This window comes from Pinus tabuliformis, chromosome 8 (assembly GCF_031772625.1).
Source record: "Pinus tabuliformis cultivar Carrire ecotype Pingquan chromosome 8, CPIR1, whole genome shotgun sequence".
Classification (NCBI taxonomy): Eukaryota; Viridiplantae; Streptophyta; class Pinopsida; order Pinales; family Pinaceae; genus Pinus; species Pinus tabuliformis.
In genome coordinates, this window is record NC_142294.1 from 1728264912 (window position 1) to 1728281742 (window position 16831).

A 16831-nucleotide genomic window follows, 5' to 3' on the forward strand; every position below is an offset into this window, starting at 1 on the left:
AGCATAAAAATTCAAATTTTGCAATTTGCTTCAGCCTCTTCTCTCCACAAGAAATTATTGCCGGGATCTTTTTCTATACCTAGAGGCACAATGCTTGCAACTAGCCTTACTAAGGGGCATAATGTCTGCGATTATAATCAGCTTTTCCTTTTCACCAGAAATTGTGGAATTAGTGTCAAATCTTCTGGTATATGTGGAGGTATAAATATTATTTTGTAAATGAAAAAAATATTAAAGTTTTTAAAATTTAATAAAGTTAATTAGTGTCTAAATAATTTTTTTATTTAGATGTTTGGTTGATAATCATTTTTAAAATTTAATATGAAGTTATGTAATGTTTAAATAATTTTTTATTTTGATATTTGGGTGATAATCATTCTATTATGAGTTGAGCGGTTTTCTTCCATCCAATAAATCTAGTTATATGATTACAAGTTATTTAAATATTTTATACTATCACAACCACATTTATCTATTTGGTTGATATAGGATGATAGAAGTATATAAAGCACATTTACAACCACATTAGTAAATTAGTAAATGTGGTTGATACACACCACATTAGTAAATGTAGTTGATACACACCATAAACATATATCAACTATGTGTTATTATTAATAACTCTATAAATAAGAATAACCATATTATTGTATATTTATATATTTATTGTTATTGTATTAATATTATATTATATATTAATATAATATTATATAATATTGTGTTATATTATATTAAGAGTTATACTTCAAACTATAATATAATTAATTTATACCATAATAATAAAACTTGATTATTATTAATAATACTAATTATTTCTCACCATCATGTTTATGGTCAATCATTCATATATATATATATATATATATATATTTATCTCTCTCTCCCTCTATTAAGGAATAATAAACCCAATGCATTAATACTATAAACTAAAGGGATAATAAACCCAAGAGAATAATGTTAAACTCTAAAATTAATAGAACCATTGGATTACAAACCCTAAGAGTAATATTATAAACCTAAGGCATTAATATTATAAACCCTTTGGATTGATATAATAAACCCAAGGGATTATTACTAGAAATTGCACCAAATGTTGCAAAGGAAACATCGTAAGGCAGTGGCGTAGGAAAGAGTAGCATTAACAATGAATGTGTGACTTGCGAGATACGGAGTAAAAATCCTGGATGTGGTAAATACTCAAAACCAATTCAACAATTTGAAACCATACAAAAGATTAAGAACTATGTTTCTCTATTGTATAAGTGAAATACAAAACAAAAGGGCAAAATGCAAAAAATCAGTAAATTGAAACCAAAATGCATATGGGCCAACATTATTGCAGTCTGCACCATGTCATCATATAGTTGGAGTCCGAGTGTTATGCAGGATTTGGTTTTCCACTTACAAAAAAGGAGAAAAAAATGTAAAAAACCCTAAGAGTTCAAGACCATACATGTTACTTCAACAAACATGAAGTAATCAAAACTACAACAAAGATTCTTCATATGAATCAGATAATTGATCAGCCCCAAGAGTTAGCTCAACTGGTCAAATCAGTGCCTTGCCAATCGGGAGGTCACAGGGTCAAATCCTGAAAGCTCTTGGGGTCAGGTCTAAATATAGGCCGAGGGGTGTGATCCCCTTCGGGGTCGATCTACCCAGTTGTTACCGTGGACGTAGCGGCTACCCATTGACCATGGGTATCCATGAACCACACGTGAAAAAAAAAGAATCGGATAATCGATCGTGTCTAGGAGAAATTAGGGCATCTGGAGTATAGTTCTTGTAGTTAGAAAAACCAGATACTTTATTTTGATATTCCTACTTTTAAATTACCAACCAATAGATCCAGTTTCCTTTTTGACACATTGAGACTAGTAATAGGTTGAACTATGGTGTTCAGGGAGATATAATCCAACTTTTAAGGTAACGAAAAATTAACTTGCTATGTGTGTGTGTGTGTGTGTGTGTCATTAAGTTGGCTCTAGTTGGCTAAGATTTTTTCTTCCTAGAAAAATAACAATGATAATGGCCCAAGAACTAGAGGTATGTGATAGTAACAATCAAATGGCATGGTTTTCTTTGAATAATAGTGATGAGTCTCCCTACATTTGTGGATAACACCTAATAATATTTGTCCTACTACTAACTTGACACTTGAATTAAGATAAATTTTCTCAATATAACTTAAGAGAAATATGGATTCATAAGAGTAATTATTTACTCACAAGCAAAACAATTTGAAACCAAAAAATTTAATGTTCACAAGGCACATGAAAGAATATCTTATAAAATTAAAGTCACATGCTATATATATGTGTGGGGCAGGGGCGGGGGGTTGTGTTACTACAAGTATACTACGCAAATGCTGATGTCAAACTAAAAAGAGATGATCTTGTACAATGACATGCAAAAGATAAAAAGGGATGGATCTTCAATGCCTCTGCTTTGTTAGGCCTCCCAAGATATAGAAATCCAAAGGATCATTTTCCCAATGTTTTGTGATCTAATTCCAACTAACAATTTAAGTTAATAGTTGATGCTCTCCTGGTGTTATTTAGTCTAATACAGACTACTAGTTTAAATTAATAGTTGAAACTAAAAGTTTAATGCATTGTTATTAACAACTTCATACAGATCTAAACTATTGAGATGAGAGGTTGCGCTCAAAACAAATTGTTAGCATGTGATATGGTATACATAACTAGTCATTCTCGTTCCACTTTTCATATATAGAAATCAGAACTTGGACAGACATATTCAAAGCATTTGAGTGAAACTCTCTACAATAGCTTTGCTCCAGAAGATGGCAGAGAAAAAAAAATAGTTTATACTTCTTGTATTGTTGTTATCATTCATAGGTTCAACTGTGGGTGCTAAAAAAGCAAGAAGAAATATCTTGCACTTTGTGCTAATTTTATATGTAGAGCGTTCTTAATAGATGATGAATGTTGCTTCAGTTTGTTGTTTTAAATTTAATTTATTTAGATGAATGCCTCTTTAGTTTTTTGTTTTTAATTTAACTTATTCAGAATCTTCAGAGTGAATCGATTTTTGACGTGATTGAATTATAGTTCAAGAAAGATTTTCTATCTGACTGTTTGAATTCTAGCAGTAAATTTCATACTGCTTCTTATGAAATTAAACACACAAGAGGAGCTTTACCCTGTGCTATTTTTGGTGTGGGCTTGTACCATGTACCTCGTGCTAGTTGGTGTGGGCTGAGAAGTAGTTATCTAACCATAACAATTCTGCTGATCTGTAATGATGACTCTGGTGTCATAGTTTCTAGCATTCTTAGGATTCGCTCCTATATCATCTTTGTCTCCTTTGGAAGGCCACCTGGTCTCAAAGGCAGTTACAGGGATAGTGTCATTGTGACCCAAAACAGCCATAGAACAATAAATGAAATCAATTTGAGCATCTAAAATATTGTTATAGGTGAACCCTTTTGGATCTGAAACCCCTAGAGACTGCCCAAATAGCACATAGTCCAATGAAACTTCTTTGGGATTGTCTCTGTATGAAAAATAAGGATATGAATTCACCGTGATTGGAGCACATGTATCATCCAAGAATTTGAGGAGAGGCTTCATAATTCGTACCAAAACAGTAGCAAATGTGGAGGTCGGAGGAAAGGAACTTGAAAGGATAGCCATACTATGTGGAGCATATTCCTTAATCTTTACGTCGAAGCCTAAAGAAACCAAACCAGAATGAACGTTATGTATTGTAGCCACTAGAGTAGATTCTAATGACCCATCACTGTTGTAAGGACCTCATTCCCTACGATGATCAGAATTATTAAGTTTGAAGGGTAGTAAGGAGCGATCCGTTAAGCCAGCCAAGCTTGGCCTGCAGTTGGGCTTTCACTTATCATCTGGAATTTCTCATTCTTAAGACCACAACAACTACAATGCCTATGTTGGAAAATGATTGCAGTATAGAGGGATCTGAGTTGTAGATATTGACAACATACCTTGCGCTTTTCTGCTCATTAACTTCTCCCAATTCCACTTTACTAGGCAACATCAATCCCATGGGATTATTCTTATGCGTGCAATAACACTACAATCTCTTGCTCACTAGGTCTGAAAAGTAAAGACATTTTCCAATCATAAGCTTACAATAAGAAGAAAAATGGCTTGTCTAGTTAATTCAACAGTTCAGCTTCTAGATAATATATCAAGAACCATAAAATCACACTCCTGATTCTGATTCATGAACTAGGATTTAATGAGTGATGAAGGTTTTTGTCAAAGATGGAAGGTACAAATTTCTCAAATGACTTTATAACATTAATTGTCATATGCTCCATCAAAACCATTCAAATCAAACACCCTATTGTTGTAGTGGCTACAACCACCCTCCAAAATTTTGATTTAGCTTCGTTTTGGATCTTCCCTACCAACCTTTCATAGCAGCATGTCTTGCTTCGTCAAGTACACAAGATTCAGTGATTTTATTGCAGAAAGACAACATGTCCATCAAAACTTGTTGCTCTCCCCTCACAGGTTGTTCTCCCAGACTTGGTCTAGTAGCAGGCTGAGCAACTCCCTCAAAAATTTGCGCAATTCTAGAGGGAAACCAACCTTCCCTCCAGAAATTACGCAATTCTGCTTGGCAGCGTGTTCAGCTCCAGAATTGCGCAATTCTGCAAGTCAGGCTTCATCCAGAAAATTGTGCAATTCCTCCCAGCAGGGCTGCTCGGCCCAAAATTTGTGCAATCTTGGGTAGAAGTCAGCTGCTCTTCCCAAAAATTGCGTAAATCTCCTAGGCAGCCAACCCACCTCTCTTCTAGAAATGTGCATTTTCTCCCAGCAGTTGAGCGGGCTCATGCATGTGCGGTTGGGTTGATCAGTTCCACTCGGGACCGAGAAAAACTGACTTCCATGCATGGGGTGCTTCTCCCAAGGCATCATGCGAAGGCATCACTTGTTTCAGGGATCTATTTTTAGCAGTGAGAGGTTACATGCAAGGATCATTTCAGAAATATCCCACCAAGTGTCGCTGTTCCTAGATTTGTGGCATGCGCATCACAACCTTGATTTTATCAAAACTCATCAACCGGACGCTGTAGATCTCATTCCTCACATCGATCTTGTAGCTATTACATCACATATTGCATCTAGGAGTCGTCGACACATTCATCTCAGCTGTTTTGGGGTAAGCCCACCTTTCATGTCTTATGTTGCATTTCTGGCGCTTTTTGTGTTTTGATTCATATGAATATTGTCTGCTTCATTTTAGTGAGCGTTTGTTGTCGTTTTGATACATGCTAGCTTTTACTAGCACCATTTCAGTTTTCATTAACATCTCACTCCTGTCGCATGCATGACACATTTTTTTACAAGAAGTCGTCGATTCGGCGACTCACCTCACCCACATGCATGTTGTTCCATTTTTTGACTATTTCATTCATTGTTTGCATTCATGATCATTCACTTATGTTTACACTCAATCTCACCATGCATTTAGACTCCTCATTTTTTCAGTCGCTCGTCGGCCAGACTGGACTGCCTTGGCCCGGACCGTGCCTTGTCTAGATAGCACTTCGCATTTACGGAAGGAAAGGCTCTGCCTTCCCTCTAGAAATTTTGCAAGCCTAGCCAGGTACTGACCTCCAAGCTTGCATTATGCAAAATTCTTGGAGGCAGTGTCCTGTTGGCCCCATAAACTGCAAAATGAAGTTTGCTGGTTGCATGTCACTACTGACTGAAATTATGCATTTTGTAGTTTCAGTCCTCAACAGGCTAGGCTGGATTGTCCATTATAAAATTCCAGCAGTCAGTTAACCTCCTAATAGCTTGGACTGTGCCTTGCGCAGTTTTGGCAATCAATCTCCCAACCTCCCTGCCGAAATTGCACAACCTTCATGATCAATCACACAGGTATGTTGCATGTCAGCTCTCAAGTCCATTTTGGTTTTCAGCTGACATATTTCTTTCAATGAGTGTTGTCATGTCTCCAAGTATCGCAAGTGTTTATATGCCTCTCAACATCATAGGTACAATGGTTTCTAGGAGAGCAGAGTCAAAGACACCGTTCATAGCACACTTGGGGATGCATTCAATCAAGTGTCTATGAGCTTGCCTACCTATGAAGATGTCAAGTTGTTCACAGAAAAGGACATCAAGATAGGATGGCAACAGCATCACAGTGAGCAGCACCATGAATAACAGTTGAACGCAGCCTACCTGATGCAACAAACGTAAGAGGAAGGTTGTTGACAACGCAGAGGCGGAACAAAGTTGCAAGCTCAATAAAATCCACTTTTGATGAAGGCAACTTTGGAGACTCGGGCTATGAGGTGAAGTCGCGACATGAAGATCGCGTGAAGATAGAGAACAGAACAAAGAAAGAGTTGCATGTACTGAAGCAACAACTTAAGGAAGAACATGAGCTGCACAGATGAGCGAATGAGTTGCAGTGGGAACAGGTACAACCAGGAGTGCAACATGCATAGATGAATGAAACTGTGCCTGTGAAAGTTATAGATCCATCCTAGCTTCTGGCACGGAGTAGACAAAGTGAGTAGTGTTTTTGATCGCATGCAAATTAATTTAGCAACATGCATGTCATTGTGCGCACGCTTGCGATCCAACCCATTCAACACACTCACCAAGGCGAAGACAAGGAGCAAGTCCGACTGGAGCTGAACATGTAGTTGACAGTTGATGCACATGACCACTAGCACACACTAGAGGATCAACACGGACACTATGCATCAGTGTGTTTTTGGTTCAGCTGCACCCAAGATGACCATGCACATGATAGCAGACGAGTTGGACAGACGAACCATACCAATGCACCCAAATGCAACAGGGGCAAGAATTCGTTTCAGCAAGATGTCACCATGGAGTGCATGCACACCATCACGGATGACCAAGCTTGGCATCAACTCACCACCTTCACCATCACAAGCATGTCAAAGAGTTGGTATCACCACAATGGACTGAGTGTCAGTGATGTCTTGCATGACTTGCTCATGCCATTTTGTCTCACATGAGCACATGTGCATTGTAATGTAATGTCTTTTCAAGTGGAAGTTCAAATGTGGATAGTTGGACGTAACAGTCTTAGAGTAGGTGAAGAGTCATGAGGGTAGATGAACTATCACAAAGGGGAATGTCAAGTGTCACCCCATCCTTTGCTATAAATAGAACCTCATAACTCAATGTAAAGGATTTTTGTTAGCCAAGCTTCCGATAAGACTATCTTGGAGAGAGTTTGGACAATATTGTAACGAGCCTTGACTTCTCCACTGCGTAGAGCTAGTACATCTCTTTGGAGGAGCAGGTGGTTGTGGCTATAACATTCCGCTATCAGAACTAGTAGTTGGACATGGATGTATTGTATGACTGGAACTTACACTTCTTAATATAACAAGAGCCAACATGTTTCATGCATATGTTGTATTGTATTTTATGCTATCTGGTTTACTCTAAATTATATATGTATTGGTTTTAACAATGTAAATTTTGAAACGGGAACTATAAACTCAAAATGGGAACTCTGGCCAAAGAAAGCCAAAAAAACATCAAAAACAGTGCTAAAAACGAAAAGTGTGTATACTGGAACGTTGGTTTTTTTTTTTAAGGGACAATTTTGAACATGTTTTAAAAATGGCAGTGAAAATGAAATTTTCGTGCAAAATACAGCTTGATTTTATCAAAACTCATCAACCAGACGTTGCAGATCTCATTCCTCACATCGATCTTGCAGCTATGACATCCCACATTGCATTTAGGAGTCGTCAACACATTCATCTTAGATGTTTTGGGGTAAGCCCGCCTTTCATGTCTTATGTTGCATTTTTGGCGCTTTTTTTGTTTTGCTTCGTATGAATGTTGTTTGCTTGATTTCAGTGAGAACTTGTTGTCTTTATGATACATACTAGCTTTTACTAGCACCGTTTCAATTTTCGTTAACATCTCACTCCTATCGCATGCATGACATTGTTTTTTACAAAAAGTCACCGATTCGGCGACTCACCTCATCCACATGCATGTTGTTCCATTTCCTGAATCTTTCATTCATTATTTGCATGCATGATCATTCACTTATGTTTACACTCAGTCTCACTATGCATTCAGAATCCTCATGTTTTTAGTCACCTGTCGACCGAACTGGGCTGCCTTGGCCCGGACCGTGTCGTGTCCAGATAGAACTTTGCATTTCCGGAAGTGAAGGCTTTTCCTTCCCTCCAGAAATTGCACAAGCCTAGCCAAGCACTGGCCTCCAAGATTTCATTGCACAATTCTTGGAGGCAGTGTCTCGTTGGTCCCATAAACTACGCAATGAAGTTTGCTGGTTGCATGTCACTATTGATTGAAATTACACATTTTGCATTTTCAGTCCTCAACAGGCTAGGCTGGACTGTGCATTGTGAAATTCCAGCAGTCAGTTAGCCTCCTGATAGCTTGGACTATGCCTTGTGCAGTTTTGGCAGTCAGTCTCCCAACCTCCCAGCCGAAATTGTGCAACCTTCATGATCAGTCGCATAGGTATGTTGCAAGTCAGCTCTCAAGTACATTTTGGTTTTCGACTGACAGATTTCTTTCCATGAGTGTTGTCATGTATCCAATAAGTGTTCATCTGCCTCTCAGCATCACAGGTACAATGGTTTTCAGGAGAGCAGAGTCAAAGACACTGTTTAGAGCACACTTGGGGATGCATTTAATCAAGTGTCTATGAGCTTGCCTACCTATGAAGACATCAAGTTGTTCGTAGACAAGGACATCAAGATAAGATGGCAACAACATCACAGTGAGCAGCACCATGAACAACAATTGAAGGAAACATACCAGATGCAATGAACGTAAGAGGAAGGTTGTTGACAACATAGAGGCGGAACAAAGTTGCAAGCTCAAGCAAATCCTCTTGTGATGAAAGCAACTTTGGAGACTCGGGCTATGAGGTGACGTCGCGACATGAAGATTGCACGAAGATAGAGAATAGAACAGAGAAAGAGTTGCATGTACTGAAGCAGCAACTCAGGGAAGAACATGAGCTGCACAGATGAGCAAATGAGTTGCAGCGGGAACATGTACAACAGGGAGCGCAACATGCATAGATGAATGAAACCGCACCCGTGGAAGTTATAGATCCATCCCAGCATCTGGCACGAATCAGATAAAGTGAGTAGTGTTGTTGATTGCATACAAAGGAATTTAGCAACATGCATGTCATTGTGCACACGCATGTGATCCAACCCATTCGACACACTCACCAAGGCGAAGACAAGGAGTAAGTCTGATTGGAGCTGAACAAGTAGTTGACATCTGATGCGCATGACCACCAGAACATACTTGAGGATCAGCACAGATACTATGCATCAGTGTGTTTCTGGTTCGACCGCACCCAAGATGACCATGCGCATGATAGCAGACGAGTTGGACAAAGGAACCATACCAATGCACCCGGATGCAACAGGGGCAAGAGTTTGCTTCAGCAAGATGTCACGATGGAGTGCATGCACACCATCACGGATGACCAAGCTTGGCATCAGCTCACCACCTTCACCATCACAAGCATGTCAAAGAGTTGGTCTCACCACAATGGACCGAGTGTCAGTGATGTCTTGCATGACTTGCTCACGCCATTTTGTCTCACATGAGCACATGTGAATTGTAATGTAAAGTTTTTTCAAGTGGAAGTTCAAGTGTGGATAGTTGGACGTAATAGTCATAGAGTAGGTGAAGAGTCATGAGGGTAGATGAACTGTCACAAAGGGGAATGTCAAGGGTCACCCCATCCTTTGCTATAAATAGAACCTCATAACTCAATGTAAAGACTTTTGGTTAGCCAAGCTTCCGATAAGACTAGCTTGGAGAGAGCTTGGACAATATTGTAACGAGCCTTGGCTTCTCCACTGTGCAGAGCTAGTACATCTCATTGGAGGAGTAGGCAGTTATGGCTATAATGTTCTGCTATCGGAACTAGTAGTTGGACATGGATGTATTGTATGACTGGAACTTACACTTCTTAATATAACAAGAGCCAACATGTTTCATGCATATGTTGTATTGTATTCTATGCTATTTTCTTTACTCTAAATTATATATGGATTGGTTTTAACAATGTAAACTTTGAAACGAGAACTATAAACTCAAAACGGGAACTCTGGTAAAAAACCACCAAAAAAACATCAAAAAAATGCTAAAAACGAAAAGTGTGTATACTGGAACGATGGTTTTTTTTTTTTAGGGACAATTTTGAACAAGCTTTAAAAATGGCAGTGAAAATGAAATTTTTGTGCAAAATACAACTTGAAAACGAAAAAGTGATGATACTGGAACGATGTTTTTTTTTAGGGTCAATCTTCAAAATTAAAAAAAAATGCTAATAAAACCAAATTTTTAGTGTGGATAACAAAGTTGTTTATGAGGAAAAAAAACACACTAATGTTTTTGGTAGAATAACATTTTTCTTTCCTAAGTATAAATTCAACATGTTCTCAACCATAACATGCTAGATACAAAGAAATTGAAATTTTTCAACCATAAAATAAAAAAACCATGACATGTTCTCTTTCCGCCATTTTTTTTTCAACTACCATCTCTGGCTTATACACACCATTGAATGGGTGTGTATTTATGGCATACCAATGTACTTCAACACTTGTAACATCCTCATTTTTTGTAAAGACCTTTATAACTTTAGCAACCCAGAATGGATAGCCATTGGGATCTCCATCTGCTAGCACTGCGATCATGCAACACTCCTTAATATCCTGTACTGAACCCCTGTAAAGGTCTTCCATGGCTTCACGTTGTGCATGAGATCTTCTAGAACCAATATACATCTCTCTTTCCTCTGCCTGTGAAGAATTAATAATACCTTGAGATTGTTGCTGTTCAACAATGTTTATTTCCTCATGTGCATTCGACACATTTTGTGGCCAAATAAATGGATTTTTCAAAGGTATATCTCCATTTGTTGTTGTTGAAATGATATCACTTTTATAATTGAAAAATGACTCCCACCAAACTGAATCAGCAATGTCAAAGTACTCATATGTATATCTAATACATTTTTTTAATTTCTTCTAGGCAATCAGAATAATTTATATCTCTATTTTGTCTACGTGCATTATGAACTTCACCAACTGATTGTAATAACAATATTTTTGATGCAAATATTGGATGATCTGGAATGAACTTCAAAAATTGAAAACCTAATGACGATGCCCATTATGCAGTAGTTGAATACTTCTTACCCCATATTAGTGTTTTCTCATCAATTTTTTTGATACGAAATTGATGTTGGAAGATAATGTCATTAAGTTGTTCAATGCATTTCCCCTCACCATATGATCCCATAATAAACCTTCGCATGTCAACAGTTTCTTCCAACACATCAAAAGTAGGCTCTAGCATGTATGATTTCTTAATACATTCAATTAATGATGGCAAGCTCCCAACTTCCTTCCTCCTCAATGTGACTGAAAAATGACTGAACATCTGATCAATATGGTCATGAGTGTGCCCAGCAAGAAGGAAACCAACCCTTACCTTCTGAAAAATTCTCAATTGAACAAGCATGTTTAGATATCGAAAAACAACCTGATTTTTGTTTTCACGGCAAGTGTTGTCCAATTGTAGATACAAAACTTCAGGAAGATTACCAGACCAATGAGAAATCACATCATGAATTATGGTTATGGTCAGATTTGCATCATTATGAATATTTGGAGCTGTGAAGTACACCCTTGGCAAAATTTTCCCATTGAAGACCATACAACCGACCAAGTGATATTGAATAAAATTTTCCTCCTGTAAATTTTTGGGTGTGCGAGCAAAATGTGGTAAAAGTGTTTTCTTCTAGTCCATACCATCAATTATCAAACCCAAATATTTATTCGGATTATCATAACACTTCTTTCGATGCTTGTACAACTTTTTCCTTTCATTTGTTTGTTGTTCGCGATGCTCCTGAAGTTATTTGACAATTGAATCTACACAACATAAAAGAAAGCCATTAAGAAATATGTTTTCATACTTGATGAATATACAATTTTAAAAGTTAAAGTTACGAATTCTTACCTCTTTTTGACGCTTCACATTTGTCCCTTTTTTATTTAAGAGAAGCACATGTACTGCAAATCCCCATCCTTGTCTTCTTAGGAATACAAACATTGTTGAATTCTTTCTTACATACCTTCACAAAATATTGATATGTAATAAACCGGCCATGTCCCTCAGCACCTTCTGCATATTCTTTGTATAAGTTGCAGATTTTTCGTCTTGAAAAATTATCTGAAATATATATTGTCTCTCTATTTGGCATACACTCTCCATGCTTTGAAAAGAAATCTTTCATCCATGACATTGCAGTATTTGATAATGGCCCAAGCTGTCTTTCATGATGTACTTCTAAATAAAATGTGGATCCTTTTCCAAATTTTCTTGAGTTCTCGAGAGATGAAAATTCCCAATCGAATGAAACATTTTGAAAGATTTTCTACAGATAAATAAAGTCCTAATATGATAATTGTAACTTGACAATGTAGATTGCATGCACCCACCTAAATATGAATTTTGCATGCTTTTATTCATTGACAAATATCTCTTCCTGCTCTCTAATGCAAATTTGAAATCCATATCTTTCAAGCAATCTTTTTGGCAACATTTACTTGAAATGAGTGCATTGATAGAACTTCTTCTTGTCAGATATTCTGCTCTACCCCTTGTATAACTAGAACATCTTGCATTGATATGAAAAGGTCTGCTCCTACTCCTCGATACAATATTTCTTGGCAACATCTCCATCATTGGATCATCATTTGTATAAGGATTTTCATCATCATTAAGAGTAATTTTATCCACACTATGATCAGCTGTGCTTTTCAAATACTGACTTGGAGGGTATTCTTCATCTTCCCCTTCTTTAGTGCTACTGTCATAGTCGTTAGAATTCGGACTCAATGGAAAATTTGACTCGATGTTTATTGGACATTCTTCCTCATGTGCATTTTCAGTGCTGCTCTCATAGTCCATAGAATTAGGACTAAGTGCATCATCCTGTCCTTCATCACTGCTACCTTTATACTCATTAGAATTAAGACTAAGTGCATCATCCCATCCTTCATCACTGCTGCTCTCATAGTCCTTAGAATTAGGACTAAGAGGACATTGTGACACTCCATTCTTTTGAAATTCATCATCACGCTTTTCATCACTGTTGCTCTCATAGTCCTTAGAATTAGGACTAAGTGGACACCGTGACACTCCATTCTTTTGAAATTCATCATCCCGCTCTTCATCACTGCTGCTATCATAGTCCTTAGAATTAGGACTAACTGGACACCGTGACACTCCATACTTTTGAAATTCATCATCCCGCTCTTCATCACTGCTGCTCTCATAGTCCTTAGAATTAGGACTAATTGGACACCGTGACACTCCATACTTTTGAAATTCATCATCATGCTCTTCATCACTGCTGCTCTCATAGTCCTTAGAATTAGGACTAAGTGGACACTTTGACACTCCATTCTTTTGCAATTCATTATCACGCTCTTCATCGCTGCTACTCTCATAGTCCTTAGAATTAGGATTAAGTGGACACCGTGACACTCCATTCTTTTGAAATTCGTCACCATGCTCTTCAACACTGTTGCTCTCATAGTCCTTAGAATTAGGACTAAGTGGACACTGTGACACTCCATTCTTTTGAACTTCACCATCATGCTCTTCATCACTGTTGCTCTCATAGTCCTTAGAATTAGGACTAAGTGGACACCGTGACACTCCATTCTTTTGAAATTTGTCATCAAGCTCACCATCACTGCTGCTTTCATAGTCCTTCGAATTCAGACAAAGTGGAATCTATGACTCTTTATTTATTTGAAATTCTCCATCCCCTCTTTCATTAGTGCTGCTCTCATAGTCCTTAGGATCAGGACTAAGTGGAAGAATTGTCTTTCTATTCATAGTGGAAGAATTCCCGCTATATTCATCCATACAAATAGAGTTGTTACGCGATGAAGATGTTGATGCTGTATAAATCGAAACTTCACTATTAGGACAATCCATCCCTTTCAAATAGAATATGTTGAATGATACAAATGGAGAGTCTCCTAAAGATATTATATAGCTTAGAGAATGAAATTTTCCCTCCAAAAATTCCCCCCCAAAAAGTTTCGCGAAAATATTTCCCTCCTAAAAGTTTGTGAGATTTATTTCTCTTCATTATTTTATTCTACAATTTAATGAAAAATGTAAACTAAAATTTTTTATGAAATAAATCATTAAAGTTAAAATTGTAAACTGCAACTTCTACATAAATTATTTTAATAGTCAAAGTATATAATATTTACTAAACAATTGAATGTTTTTTTTTTAATTTTTATAATACATTCTGAAACAAATTAATCCCACATTCACCCCACTGTAAAACAATTCCATAATATTCGCTTTATCATATTTTCCTTCATCGCCATAAAAAATTAACATGTTAAATTTTTTTAAAACTAATTTATCCCGCATTCACCGTACGGTAAAATATCTCCGTAATTTCACCTATATACTAAATTCCATTATCACTATTACTCAGATTACATCAAGGTTTTCTAAGGTTCGTTGAAAGACTTGGAGAAAATTTTTAGAGTGGCTAAATTGCTATCAACAAGATATTCAACGAAGAATTCTCGCAATTGAAAGGTCAGTTAAATTTTTTTCCTTGAAAATTTTCATATTAAATTAGTTTAATGAGATAGATTTTTCTTTTTTTTAAGAATAATACTTTTTGTCAGCCAATTTAACTAATAGTTTTGTCATGAGCATGGTGGGCCTAGAAAAGCTGGGCACCCCCACCCCGCAATCGGCTAGCCACCCGCACCCTCCGCACACCCTACCGGCCCCCTCCCCAAACTCCCGCACCCTGCCCCGTCCACCCCATCCCCCCCTCTCCCACCGCTACCCCCTACCCCGCCGCCCCCCCCCCCCCCCACCCCACCAGCCCACCCATCCACCTCGCAATCGGCCGGCCACCCCACCACACCCCTAGCCCCCACGCCTACCCCCTACTCGCCACCCCACCCAACCACACACTTCCCCACCCTCCCTCACGCCCCCTCTAGCCACCCAACCCCCCCTCGCTCACCCCTACCCTTGCCCTCCCCCCTTCCCCCTCACCCCAACCACCCAACCCTATTCCATCGCACCCTCCACCCCCCCTTCCCCGACCCCACACACCCCACCCAACCCAATCCTCCCTCACCCACCCCTACCCCTGTCCTCCTCCCATCGCCCCCCACCCCCCGCCCGACCCTACCCCCTGCCCCGCCAACCCCCCCCCCCCTCGCCACCCCTCACCCCACCCCCTCACGCCCCTTTTACCCACCCCTTCCCCCCACCCCCACCCCCTCACGCCACTCCCACCCGCCCCCTCCCCGCGCCACCCCAGCGGCCTGCCCGCCCGCTCTAGTGGTCGTCCGATTCCCGGAATCAGACGACCACCCAGAAGAGCGGGCGGGCCGTCGGGGTGGTGCGGGGTGGGGCACCGCCGCCCACCCCGTGCCACCCTGGCGACCCGCCTGCCTGCCCAGGTGGTCATCTGATTTTGGGAATCAGACGGCCACCTGGGTGGGCGGGCGGGCCGCCAAGGTGGTGCGGGATGGGGCGCCGCCACCCACCTCATGCCACCCCGGCGGCCCGCCCACTCGCCGGGGTGGCGCGGGATGGGGCACTGCTGCCCACTCCGCGCCACCCCGACGGCCCGCCCGCCCACCCGGGTGGCCATTCGATTCACCTCAGTGGCTCGCCCACTCCCTGGCTAGCCGGCCGATTTCGGGAATCAGACAGCCACCCGGGCGGGCGGGAGGGCTAGCCGGGTGGCCATTCGATTCACACCAGTGGCTCGCCCACTCCCCGGCTAGCCGACCGATTCCGGGAATCGGACAGCCACCCGCGCCACCCCGCCCGCCCGCCCAGGTGGTCGTCCGATTGTTGGAATTGGCCGGCCACCCGGGCCGCTGGGGTGGTGCGGGGTGTGGCGTCGCCGCCCACCCGCACCACCTCGGCGGCCCGCCCGCCCGCCGTAGTGGCGAAGGGTGGGGCGCTGCCACCCACCTCGCACCACCCCGGCAGCCCGCCCGCCCCCCCGGAGTGGCCGGCCGATTCCGGGAATCGGTCGGCCACTCGGGCGGGCTGCCGGGGTGGGTCGCAGTGCCCCACCCCGGCGGACCGCTAGCTCGCCCGGGGTGGCCGGCCGATTCCCGGAATCGGCCGACCACCCCGGGTAGGCGGGTGGGGTGGGGTGGACGGGGCGCCGGGTAGGGTGGGCGAAGGTGAGGAGGGGCATGAGTAGGTGGGGAGGGGAGTGTGGCGGGAGGGGGTGGGTAGGGAATCGGCCGGCCACCCCGGGCAGGCGGGTGCGGTGGGGTGGGCGGGTGCGGTGGGTAGGCGGGGCGCTGGGTGGGGTGGGCGAGGGTGAGGAGGGGCGTGAGCAGGTGGGGAGGGGAGTGTTGCGGGAAGGGGTGGGTAGGGTGGCAGAAGGGGGGTGGGAAGGGGCCGACGTGAGGGGGTGGGGTTAGGGGTGGAGCGGGGGCGGGTGGGGTGGACGGGCAGGGTGTCGGGTGGGGTGGGCGGGGGTGAGGAGGGGTGTGAGGGGATGGGCAGGGGAGTGTGGAGAGAGGGGGCAGGTATGGTGGGGGAAGGGGTGTGGGAAGGGGCGATCGTGGGGGTGGGGTGAGGGGTGTAAGGGGGGTGGGTGGGGTGGTGCAAGAAGGCAAGCGGGTGGGGCGCCGGGTGCGGTGGGCGGGGGTGAGGAGGGGCATGAGGGGGTGGGGAGGGGAGTGTGGGGGAAGGGGGAAGGTAGGGTGGCG